Below are 13993 nucleotides of genomic sequence, written 5' to 3'. Positions count from 1 at the left end.
GACCAGTACAAATCAACCAAACACTGGCTTTGACAAAATATGCCAAAAGTCCATTTGTACTTAATTCCTGTACATATTACTGTATTTATTAGACCCAGTTTAATCTACCCTTACTGTCAAACTGAACAATACATAGTTGGAGCTTCACACACATCCTCTAACACCATGTATCTAAACATTTTCCCACTATATCTGAAATTTCTTTTTGTGTTTCAGCTCATATCTGTCACCATATCTGATGGCTCATTAGATGGAAGCTCGATAACTTAACGCTCAACTACTGTGAGCAGGACTGGGAAAAAAAAAATTGTTGATTTTTTTTACTAGTATTACTACATTGAGTTCTTCACTGACTACCCCAACATGGCACTGCACCCCCCAGACACTGGGGAAATCCTCATTATTGAGCTATTTATCTAGAAAGACGCCAGGAGTTCAGAGATCATAGGATTTACGCGTTTCCTTTGTCAGAAACCTCATTTTTGTCGCCTATTAAGAAGCACGTCCACCAAAAAGACAAACACCATTTGGACATAAAAACCTGTCTGGAGAATGGAGAATGTTTTTTAATTTTGCACAGTCTCTTATGTATGTTTCGAAATTCTTATCCAGTTTGACATTGTACACAAATTTTAACAGTTTAACTTGGTAAGTGGATCTGACATCAAACCAAACGAAATACAGACCAATGGTGGCGTTTAAAGGCAGATCAGATGATAACTGATGAATCAGTAAATGCAATTCCTCAGACTGATATTATCAGAGCCACATTTTGCTGTTATCAGTAGTTTGTAAAAGGTATGATCAGTGCTGATTAAGGATTGAATCATTAGACCAGATTAAATTTCACTGTCGAAAACACAAATTTGAGCATAATTTGAAATTTTTGTTATAAATGCAAAAGTGAACAAAGACAAAAATAGGTGTTTTACATATTTCAGTGTGGGTTTAAAAACATTTAGCTACTAATACTGACATGCTTTGACTTAAGTATGGCATCTTCATAGTGTTGTGGTAGTACTTTGGATGAAGTAGATGATCTCAGTATTACTTCAGCTACTTATTTTGTGCAAACATGACTGTTAACAGAATCTGAACCACCAGTCTGTAAAAAAAAAAAATTAGATCTCATCATTAAGGCATGTGAACGTAGCCTTTGCACCCCACCCCACCCCTCACACACCCAGCTCTGGACCCCTCACTACTCCCCACTACCAGCCACACTCTCCAATGTTGCTTTTCCTGTAGAGAGAAAAAAAAAAAACTAAAAAGTGATGCCTGCGTGTCACTGCTCCAGGGTGGATTTAGTGAACACCCCCCTGGGTGTTAGGGTGTTGCAGTCAGCAGCCAAAGCCCCGTTGGCCTGATAACTCCAAACATAACAAAACAAACCCACAACACAGGAAGTAGACACTCCCTAAACAGTGATAGAACACGACCAACCAGTATCAGGTACATTTGATTAATACGTTTAATTAAGGATCCAACATGTAGTTCTGTTAGGTTATCTCGCTAACATGGTGTTCATTGAAATACCCCAATTCTACTGACATTGTATTTTCTCTTTTTAAAGTTGTTTCTATTTTTATTCATGACGTTTTCATTGTTGCTTTCTCTCTCCTTGTAAAGTGTCTTTGAGTATTTAGAAAAGTGCTATACAAATAAAATGTTTTATTATTATCACCATCAGTGCTGCTTTTCTGTTTACATTCTGATCCAAAGGCGAAGGCAAGAGTAAAAAGAGAAAGAACTTATTGAAGAGCTATGAAGGTGATGAAAATGATGGAGTAGTTTAGCCTTGTACTGAACACCAAACAAAACCATTAACAAAGTTTAGAGCAGCAGGTGAGTCCAGCAGCCACCAGGGGGCAGCAGATCCGCACCAAAAACCTCAGTAAAGACAGTCAAGTCCCAAATGGATACAGGTCTTAGACCCCGAACTAACATTAATACCGTCTGAACATATCTTTAAAAAAAAAAAAAGTAAAACCGAAGTCCAATGCTTTTAAGAATGATATTAATGTATAAACACTACTGACAAAAAGAACAAAAAAGACCATTTGAACCAAACCAACCTTTTAATTAGAGGCAGGAAAACTACATGTGCAACTGGAGGAAAATGATAAACACCTGTGGCATCTTTTCTACTTGGAAAGTGTGACTACAGCTGTTTTTACCAAACTAAATCTGTAAACTACTATACTACACATGGGAGGGTGGTCTTTTGGAACCGAAACATGTGAAGAAGGAGTTTGAAGTTATTACACTGAACAAAAATATAAATGCCCCACTTTTGTTTTTGCTCCCATTTTTCATGAGCTGAACTCAAAGATCTAAAACTTTTTCTGTGTACACACAAGGTTTATTTCTCTCAAATATTCTTCACAAATCTGTCTAAATTTGTGTTAGTGAACACTTCTCCTTTGCTGAGATAATCCATCCACCTCACAGGTGTGGCATATCAAGATGCGGATTAGACAGCATGATTTTTGCACAGGTGTGCCTTAGGCTGGCCACAATAAAAGGCCACTCTAAAATGTGCAGTTTTATCACACAGCACAATACCACAGATGTCACAAGTTTTGAGGGAATATGCAATTGGCATGCTGACTTCAGGAATGTCCACCAGAGCTTTTGCCTGTGAATTGAATGTTCACTTCTCTACCATAAGCCATCTCCAAAGCTGTTTCAGAGAATTCATGAAGAAGACTGTGCGGGGAAAATGGTGGTCACACCAAATACTGACTGGTTTTCTGACCCCCCTGGACCACTCAATACAGTAAAAGTGCACATTTTAGAGTGGCCTTTTATTGTGGCCAGCCTAAGTCACACCTGTGCAATAATCCTGCTGTCTAATCATCATCTTGATATGCCACACCTGTGAGGTGGATGGATTATCTCAGCAAAGGACAAAGGAGAAGTGCTCACTAACACAGATTTAGACAAATTTATGAACAATATTTGAGAGAAATAGGCCTTTTGTGTACATAGAAAAAGTTTTAGATCTTTGCGTTCAGCTCATGAAAAATGGGAGCAAAAACAAAAGTGGGGCATTTATATTTTTGTTCAGTGTAGTTGTTGACCAGAAGTAACTAATGGTACTAAGAAAATGGTGACTTTGGTTTAGAATAAGTGAGTTTATTAAATATGTCCCAAACCAAACATTTTGGTGAAATAAACATTTAACACAGTCTGTTGAAATTCTTCTGTTTTTCCCAATTAGGAATTAACAGCAGAAATAACAGATAGACGAAAATCTGACCAGATATATTCTGAATGAAACTTAGAAGTGAAAAACAAGCCCATCAAAACATAAACTAAAATCATTGAATGTTGATAAACCCTTCCTGTGACTGTGATTAAATTAAAAGAAAATAAATAAATAAATAAAGTGAAACACTGCTTCTGTTATCCTGGTATGTTGCTAATACTTATTCTCCATCTGCTATAGTTACTGTCATGAAAACAGAAAAATGCACTGTTTTAGTTCTTAGTCTGATCAGGTAGGTCTAAATCTTTCAGTGTTGAAGATTGTTGCACATTAATTTAACAGTAGGCAACGTAATATTTTCCTTTTGTGTAAGTTTTCTTTTATTTTTCAGCCTGAAATTTTCACTAGCCTATATAAGAACTATATAATGTGGTTTTTAAGGGGCTCCTGCCTCAGTTATGCAACTTTAACATGGTTATTTTTGGCTGTTTAATACAGTTGTTGTAATCCTCTATCACCTTTTAGTTGATAATGTAAAGAAGCTGCTCTGAGTTTTATAAATGAAAAACCTTCAAGCTTAAAATGACTCGGAGCCACATTATGAAAATAAATTGAAAGTGACATTTGTTGTTATCTGGGTTAAATTAGTCTGTATAGGTTAAAGGAGCTTTTAAGAAGTAATAATTTTGCAAGTTGTAGAAAATGGGCGGATGGATGCACGAGTGTAAATTAAACATATTCAAACATTATTATTATTATTATTATTATTATTATTATTATTATTATTATTATTATTATTATTATTGCTGTTGTCGTTGTTGTTAATAAAATAGTATAGTATAATAAATAGGCTGTAAGCCCCCGAGCCAGGTGCTCTCGTGCCTCCGTTAACTCCACCGGTGTAGACTTTGACGGTAGTTTCTTCGGATGCTGCGGGAACGCGCGCCATTCAAGACCCACAGAGCCACGCCACGCGCCCTTGTCGGCCTCATCAAAGGCTGTTCGGGGCTCGGTCGAGCCCCTCTCCGGTGCACATCATAATGAATTCACGTGCACTTGTCGGTAAACCAGACGTGTGTGGTCTGTCCGTCACAGTTATTGATCTGAAATCGTTCTTGTGTTCGATGCCGGGGCTGGTTTTGTCTTTCCGGTGGTTTTAGGCCCCGGCGCACGCGGACTCGGTGTCAGGACCGGCTTATACACTATACCGGGTTTTTTCGTTAGACCCGGTCCGACCGACACGGGTTAAGAATGAATGAGTGCTACTAATGAGTGTGTCCGGTCACAGCTGATCCAATGACACAGACCACCGGAAACGGTGTTTTAACCCGATTTATAAGAAATTACTGGTTTTCAGACAGAAAAGTAAATAACCCCAGACTCTGATTTAAATGTACAGAATTATTTATCCACAAAAAATACTATTTTGTTTATATTAATTCCAATTCCATGAATAAAAACCAAAGGTAAGTCACAGAATTGTGTTTTAATGGAATTATCTGGATTCGGTTTGTGAGAGAAAATATTAACTAAAGACAAACTGTTGGATTCAATGTGCTATAACTTTGAGTTTATGTTCGGACTGGACTGAATCACCGTGGACCGGCTCCGGTTGGTCCTGAGCCGAGGCCTCCGACCGAAGGCCCGGTGTAGGCCCGGGTGTAGTTACCCAGCCGGGCCGCTGGGTGGCGGCAGTGGACCGGAACACGGTTAGTTTAATTTACTGGAGGTTTTTGAGCACAACGAACACTTTCGACTAAGTCCACGCGTCATTAGAGATGACAAGATGTTAATGGTACCGGAGGGTTAAACTGGTTAAAAAAGGAACAGGTGGAGGTAAAGTATGACTGGGAGGAGGGGGCGGGGGGCGGGCGGGAAGTCCGACTGTGGGCTCGGGTTAAATGACTGTGTTTGGACTATTGGGTCACCAATGAACGGACCTGTAGAGAATCTCAGTGGTCTGTCGGGTCCAATTTGATAGCTTTTCTTTTCTTTTCTTTTCTTTTCTTTTCTTTTCTTTTCTTTTCTTTTCTTTTCTTTAAACCAGTGGATTAAACTAGTAGAAACATTCATTGTTTTTCAATAAAAGTGCCTCATCTAAGAGCTGTTCTTGAAAACTCTAAGTTTGGTCTGCGATGTTTTTTGTTTGTTTCTCCAGATCAGCGGGTCTTGGCGGTGGACCCCCCCCCAACCCCTTACACCCCCATCCCCCACCCTCCTCTCCATTTTGTTGCTTTGTGAGGACTCAGATCTGTTGGTGTTTGCGTTTCTGCGCCTCAGACGGGTGTTGGATTATTCTGACTCTGATCGTCGTCATGGTCGGTGAGTCCGATTCTCTAATGGTTAAAGTCACTGAAATGATGCGTTTTTTTCTTTGAATTGTTTGTCCAATCGTTAACGGAAAGAAAATATCCACCCCGGGTTTTATCTGCACACCTTTACTAAATGAATTAACATGAAAACACACACATTCTCTCAGTTTAATGGACATATTTACATCCAACTGGCACCACGTCTGTAAGTCTTTTGTACAAACGGCAGGTTCGTCATGTTTGCTTCATTTCCACTGGGGTTGGTTGTGTTCTTCTAAGTTCATCAATTTGTTTTTGCATTTTTGCATAACAGCCTACATAAAAAGTATATTGAAGCCTACACGTAATTAATTTGCTATCGGATGTATTTAAATAAAAGTAGTTATCTTGTTTGTAAAATATGTTTAGGTTCTAAAGTTTATGGTATTTTAGGAAAGTGGAAAATACTAAAAAAAAAAAAAGAATTGAAAGTGGGGAAATCTCAAATGATTCACAAATTAAGTCATGGTGCTTTTCAGTACGTTTTGACACTACACCCATAAATGTGTTTAGGCAACAAACTGGTTAATTTTGTGTTAAAAAAAAAAAAAAAAAAAAAAAAAAAAAATATATATATATATATATATATATATATATGTATACACACACACACACACACACACACACACACACACATACATACATACATGTATATATATATATATATATATATATATATATATATATATATATATATATATATGTATATGATTTTTGTGTCTAAAACAGTGAGATCTGACTTTCTCCTTGACTTTGACCAAAAAGACCCCAAACTCCACATAAAACTCCAGAAAGGAAGCAGCCTAAAACCATAATAGCAGAGAAACCTTCCCAAGTTTACACAAACTAAAAGTAAATGAAACTTTACCACAGTGTGAAAATATTTTGCCTTAAAATTGTGTTAATTCCAAGGAAAACTTCAAATATTGATGAGAAAAGAAAAGAATTACAGACTGAAACTCATGTTGTTCTTCACAGAAACCATACATGAGATTTTAAAATACAATGATATAACAGATGTTTTCCTGGAAATACTTTTGTAGATGTAACTTCACAATAATGATGTGTTTTCTTTAAACACCTGAAAAGAATCGAACAGTTAAACAATGAAGCCATGACCGTGAAAACAGGATGTTGGAGTGTTGTGATGGAATACAGTCGTTCACAAACATCAGTAACTGCAGAACTTCTGTTTGTCAAGTTGGCTTCAATCTCAGACCCTGAGAACACATCCTGTTTCCGTCACATCAGCACAGGAAGTGAATTCTGCATGTGATAAGGCATTGTAAGATTATGAACATGATTAACATGATAACCTGCTTAAGCTGATCTTGTCCAGTGTCCACTATCCAGTTTAACCCTGTTTAGGCCTTCACAGGGTTATATGTATGTCACAGAACAAAAACAATATCCAATAGTTATATCATAGTTTTAATGGATGCATTAACAGTGCATCAGTTTCATCAGTAGTTTTCAAAATATGGGACAAAACCAAGTCTGGTTCTCCTTAATGCTAAGCCGATTATTAACATGTAATGAAGTGTTTATAATATTCTAGAAGGTAGTTTATCAATGTATGTTACAGCGTATTAATGTATTTGTTATTAACACAATAAAAAACACAGCAGTAAGAACAAAAATATTTACTCAAAGGAGATGTTGTTTACAAACACTGACCATAAACACACATGACCTTTTAAAAATGAGCCTTTAATGGGTTTTAAACCATTTCTTTTGTGCTTTATAAATGCTAACCAGGGGGCTTTAAGTAAATGATATATACAACATGAATGGATTGATTTTACACTGACTTCTGTACAGTATTGTCCAACATATTTAGTGTTCTTTAAAACTGGCATTGAGATTCAGTTCAGTATTTAGTTTATAAGATATAAACACTCAGTGTATTTGTAACAAATATAGTAAAATACAGCTGCAATAACTTTAAATACATCTTCAAAAAAGTTATGGCAATTCTTTTTCTAACACGTAAAAATGACCCATAACCAATTAAAAATACCTTAAATCAGATTCAAACCATTATTTAATATTTACAGATGTAACCAGTATTTCTGTCTATGTTTAGGCCATTTTTAGTTCAGCAGTTTTAACACCAGGAACTCCACAACTGGAAATGAGAACACGCAAGGAAATAACCAACCGTGTCTTCTTTCAGAGACAAACATTGAGGATCCACAGTTGAAAACACCTGTCCCACATCCAAGTCTATGTTCCTTCTGTGGACACTGGAGGATGGACGGTCCAGCCTCCTGCTGTCAATGAAGACAAAAGGTCAGTCACAAAGCTTTTAAAGTAAAACATTCTTATATTTCAAATCTATTCAACCCTGTATGGTTTTCGTACTAAAAATCTAACATTGCATGTCAAAATCAATGTCTAATACCAGAAAATGTTTAATGAAATTAAATGTAACCTATGTGTAGATCTTATTTCTGACCTGTAGTCCATGTGTGTCCATTATAGTAATAATAATAATAATAATAATAATAATAATAATAATAATAATAAATTTATGTGTGAATGGTATCACAGCTATTTCAGTTTCAATCATGGTTCAAACTAAACTTCCACTGTTGAATGTGACATTGCCTCACTTCATATTTTAATAACTAATAGTTTAGGACAAACTTTATGTCCTGCACTTCACAACTTATCAAATCCAGAGTGTTTGCATTGTATTTTATTCAATAAAATAGGACATAGCACACAGTAATGAGGGAAAAAAAAGTCTCATGAAATCTCAAAACACAATCTGTTCATTGCAGGTCCAAAGTGAAACAGTTAATTTTAAACATTTTTTGACTTTAAAAACACAATGAATCAAGTCTTTTTATTCTAAACTCTGTCCTTTCTTCTTTTAATCTTCTTCTCTAATTTCCTCCATCAATGAACTTGCTGCTTTCCTCTGTTTTTTGGATTTTAATAAATGAATGAATAGATAGATAGATAGATAGATAGATAGATAGATAGATAGATAGATAGATAGATAGATAGATAGATAGATAGGCAGGCTTTATTTCAGACTCATGGTCCACATTAAAAGCAAACAGATAAATACAAATGCAATGAGAAAAAAAGACACAAAAAGAACTTCTATACTTTCAAGAGGCAGTCATACCAGTGTTTCCAGAACAATAAATGTGTTGTTTACTGGATTTCATTTGCAGTTGAAAAGAAGGTGGAGGTGACGCTGGTTAATCATCACAACAAATCCACTGTCAAAGGTACATTCTTTATTGTTTTTATGTCTATCTTATTCAACAGAACCAAACTCAAGTACAAAGTTTCACAGAATTTGGATTGGAATATTATAACTTCTGTGACACTTATTGCATCTCTTTTAATAAATGTTTCCATAAAATTGACCCAGATTATGGAATCATTACTTACATTAAGAAATAAAATATGGCTTTCAGTTAAAACAAAACATTTTCTCCTGTGACTGTTTACTTCTTCATACTTCAGGTGTGTGATCTCATAGATTTATTTAGCACAGTGAGATTTTTTGAAAGAGATTTTATTTGTTTCATTCTGATTAATTTCAGTGAAAGCAATTTAATGTTTGATTTGACCAACTTGTATTATTTCTCCCCCTCAGTTGTGTAGTTTCATTTGATTTAAAATCCATGCTATATTTGTGGAAGTGTGGTTTCATAGGGAAATTGAAACTGTCTTAATACAGCCAATTAATTACGTTTTTATTTATTAGATACTAACATCTATCATTTGGTTCTAATATAAACAGTGTTGGAATTTATTAATGTACATTCACTGAAGTATTTCCATTTTCTTGTGCTTTAAAGTTGAAGTTTGAAGTTTATTTCAAACATAAGTAGAAACAAAATACAAAGGTGAAAGAACTGCAAAGAGAAACCATAAATTTAAACAGAACATTCTAAAGTATCGAAGGCAATAACAAAGGTAAAGCAAGGCAAAGGACACAATGTTGAACTACCCCATTGTGGCGCTTTATGTCCGAAATGGAGTAGGAAGAAGCCAAGCTTATATTGCGTTACTTTTGTAATCTTCCACATTATGAAGGCATTGTACCTTTTACTCCATTGTGTTTATTATTCTTTCATTATTATTAGAGATGAAGCTTTTACAGAAGTAAAGCAGGCAAATGATCAACTTACACATTAAACATTAATGCATTAATTAATCAATAATTGTTAGGGGTTTTCTCAATTAGGCTGTGCTGCATGATGGGAACTTTTCCTCTTGGTACATTACAGCTATTTAATAGTTTAATGAACGCAGGCTGTTTAATAGATATAAGAACATTGAACAATAATCAGTTGACAGATGATAAATTACATTACACAGTTAATTTCCTCTAAGTTTAAGGTGTGTGACTCCTTATGACAAACCATAAAAAAAATCACCAGAAGGATGTGAATATAATTTAGACACATGTAGTTTTTAAATGAATGAGTTTGGAAGAAACTATTTTAAAGTGAACAGGAGAAACTGACTGACATCGTACAGTTATGTTTTATGTTAAATAATTGGGTTTTCATGTATAGTTTTTTTCATTACAGCTTTTTTTGGAATAATGTTGTTACTCAGTTGCCAAAGATATGAACTATTAAAACATGGAGACAGGATCATTAAAACTGATTTGAGTATTTGTTCATAACAGATTATACTGTCATTTCACAAGTTTCCTTTTTACACTGAAATAATCTGAATGTATACAGTTCTACAAATAAATGTAGGTTATTTAAGTTTGAGTATTAATATTGCTTTTTATTTTATCTATGTCCTGTGATCTTCCTTTTATCTGCTGATCAAGATCACATGATAATAAATTAACTTTTAGACAAAGTCATACTTTATCTGTTTAAGGTAAAGAATGAAGTCACTTCTGTGCTCCTTGTTGAAAATGTATATTCTCAATGCCCAGATACACAAATCTATTCTATATTATTGTATCTTATTTCTCATTTGATTGAAAGACGTTTTCTCAGAAATTCAGTTTAAGACCTGTGGATAGTCGTGACAGTATTCATTACATTACTTTTATTGGAAGTAGATTTTGGGAATTGGAGCAGAAATGTGCAGATCACCTGAGGCCCACAACCCACACTGCAAACACATCTACTGGGAAAGGACTGTCTTTCTTTCTTTCTTTCTTTCTTTTTCTAAATCTAGCTCATCATTACTGGAAAATCTGATTAAAACAACATTAAAATGGGGTTTCCTTCCTATTGAAAAACATGTTTGACATTATTTTTCTTCTTTTTTTCTGGAAAAAAAGACTCAAATCTGAGACACAATGTTTTTGTTTTTCCTTTTTTGAAGTGTAAACCACAGCTCCAGTTCACCTTTTCTCCTTCTGCAGTTTGACTTCTCAGTATTAACAGGTGTTTTAGCTTCTGCTACAACTTTTTTTTTTTTTTTTATACAACTTAGCACTGCCAGACATAATTTCATTTGAAGACAACAGATTGAACTTTGTTTTAATATATTAATACAGCTAAAGATTTAACCACTATTCATCTCAAGTAATGGCCAATCCCAGTGATAAAACACAATCTGAGACAGAGATATGCACTGAAACAACTGTAAGGCTGACTTAAATACCTGTTTTTGTAGGTGTTTTTTTTCCATTTTTATTCTAGTTTTAACATCCATTACAGTCTATCAGTGACTGGACTTTTTTCTAGTTGTAAGAGCCCTATCCAAGCAGGATGTGTTTACCCCACTGGTGGATGACTTTATAATAAGAGACAGTTTGGTTCTATTTGAGAATGTTTGCCTTCTGCTTTTGGGTGTGTAATATACATCCACTAATAGTAATGTAGTAAATATGTACGCATGGGTTTTCACCAGAACAGTTTCAACCTGTCTTTTCTAGATGACACTCACTGGCAGATCCCAGCAGTGAGGAGGTCAAAGTTCAGAGCAGCTGTGTGTCTATTACACAGACAGTGGAGAAGTAATAGGCAAAAACTGGACAGGAATAACATTCAGGCACTAACAATCTGTCTGTGGGTCCTGAATACATGCAATCATCACATTATTAAGTGCACACAGGAAGAGGGTTCACACACGAGTGGCATCCACCGTTCACTTGAACATCTGACGTAGCAAAGGAGCAGGAGCGGAAAACCAAAAAGGCCTGCAGAGTCTGGTTCAATACATGAAACTATTACTTGTAATCAGTCTGATGCACATTTTGCTCCATTCCAAACTACTGTGCGTCATGTTTTCACATTAATTTATGGAAAACGATGCCTGGATCTCATTATTTTCCGTGTTTTTTTTTTTTTATTTTTCAGACTGTAGAGACTGTTTTCAGCCTCATCGTTGCAGTACAGATCGGAGCATCTAATGAGGATGCGCTGCTCACCGTTTGTTTCTGCAGGATCTCACTGAGGTTACACAACAGTTTTTTCTTCTACCTGTGGGATTTAGAGGCTTCACAGCACACCTGGAAATGCAGCAAAGGAAAAAAAATTCTGAAGCTTCAACATTGAGGTTCTTCTCCAAAACAAAGACTGTTTAAGCCTCGTGAAAGAGTGGTTGGAGGATTTGTGTTTTCTCTTTCCACATGCTAACTTTCCCATCTTAACAGGTGATTCTGGCTCTGGTCTACACCATCATTAAACCGCTTTACAAGAATTTTATATTCTTGAGTATAACCAACCTGCTAATGGACTAAACATGTTTTACTTCAAACTAGAATGACTGCAGATAAAGACCACAGTTATTCAGAGTAATTAAAAATAGACTTAATACAGTTAAATTGAGAAATTGTGTGATCATTCTTAGTCTTAGAATAAATTAAATATTCCTGTTCCTTTGCCCGATCTGATGCAAACCATTGTTTTAGCTGTGGCCACAGATTCTGTTCAGACCTAATAGTAAGTCCAACAAAAGAAAGAAGTGAAATATGTGAAAACTGTTTGTGTTTTCAGGCTTTTAAGAAGAAAGTTCTTAACAGCGAATATGGCCCAGAGTTGTTGTTTTTTTTTTTTTCTAACTTTCACAGTTTTTCTGTATGGCTCTTCTTCCTACTGCTTTTATTCTGGCATCAATTCATCAGTTTCAACCTAAACAGATTAAACAATAACATGTAGAAAAAATTAGGCGTTGATGCAGGCTATTCATCAGTGTATATCACATGAAACATACATAAAACAGACTGAACTGAGGAGAAAAAACATCAGAATATTTCGAGGTCTGTTACTGACATTGAAAACTCATTTACTTATTAGAGTTAAGTTAAAGTTTTAAAGCTTTGGACACAAATAGCTCCTAGAGAAGTCCTTCAGACAACGACTTTTGACTATTATACCTCAAGGACAACTCAGAGCCTGGTCTTTGGCACTTTTAATGCAATAAAGAATTTGAATCAGTACTTCTGCTTGAACCACAGTCTGTATTTCTGTTTCTTCTTTCACCTCTGATTTTTGTCTTCAACAACAAATTTCAAAACAAAGTCATAAACCACACAGATGTGTATAACAGTACTAACATAACAATCTAAAAACAGGAATTAGAGATTTCCTAATGCAGAAGTTCACTTAAAATGAGAAAATTGTGCAATAATTGCGAAGAATTTTGAGCAGAAGATTTCTCTGTATATAGTTTTTTTGTCTTGTGAGGTTTTTGCATCACAGTTTGATTGGTTGATGGTATATTAGTAGAATGCGCTGAGTTCAGCTGTTTTTAATAACTCTTGAATAACAATACATGGACATTCAAACATTTTTATGATGTTTTTTTAATTGGAATATTTGGAATGGCTTCTTTTTACCTTGTGTAAATGCCAAAATTATCAAGATTGAAAACAGATTGAAACATCTGCAGAAACTAAATAACATTTTATGTGTTTATTTATTCATGACTAATAATTGTTTGCTTACAAAAGGAGAGGATGTTTCCATGTTGACTATGTCAGATGAAGAAACATGAAGTGAAGCTAAAGGTTTTTAACTGTACTGGACAAATATTCACCTCACAGGTATTCCCTGGATCATCTCTGGACCTGCTGCTGTGGTCCTGCTTCTTTTCTGCCTTCATCTTCATCACTCATTTATCCATCTAGCCTGGTTGAGATAGTGTTTATTATATCGTTACATAAATGGTAGAGGTTTCTATTATTTGTGCTAACAGTTGCAGTAATAGTATAGCCACTGTTAATACTTGTATTTGATGTAGTAGTATGAACAGTTATGGACATTAGTTCTTGCTATTGGTAAGTTTACCAGCACCACCTGATCTACTTTTTAACAGCTCTAATTCAGCTTGCTGTGCATCCATGTGTCTCCCCCACTTTCCACCCTTCTCCTCCAATCTCTATCTCTTCCTTTAACCCTCTCTCTTTAACCCCAACTGGTCAAGGCAGACGACCATCTTCCACGAGCTGGGGTTTGCTTGAGGTTTCTACCTGTTAAAAGGA

Source organism: Sphaeramia orbicularis, chromosome 8 (genome assembly GCF_902148855.1).
Source record: "Sphaeramia orbicularis chromosome 8, fSphaOr1.1, whole genome shotgun sequence".
Lineage (NCBI taxonomy): Eukaryota > Metazoa > Chordata > Actinopteri > Kurtiformes > Apogonidae > Sphaeramia > Sphaeramia orbicularis.
This window is presented reverse-complemented; position numbering follows the sequence as displayed.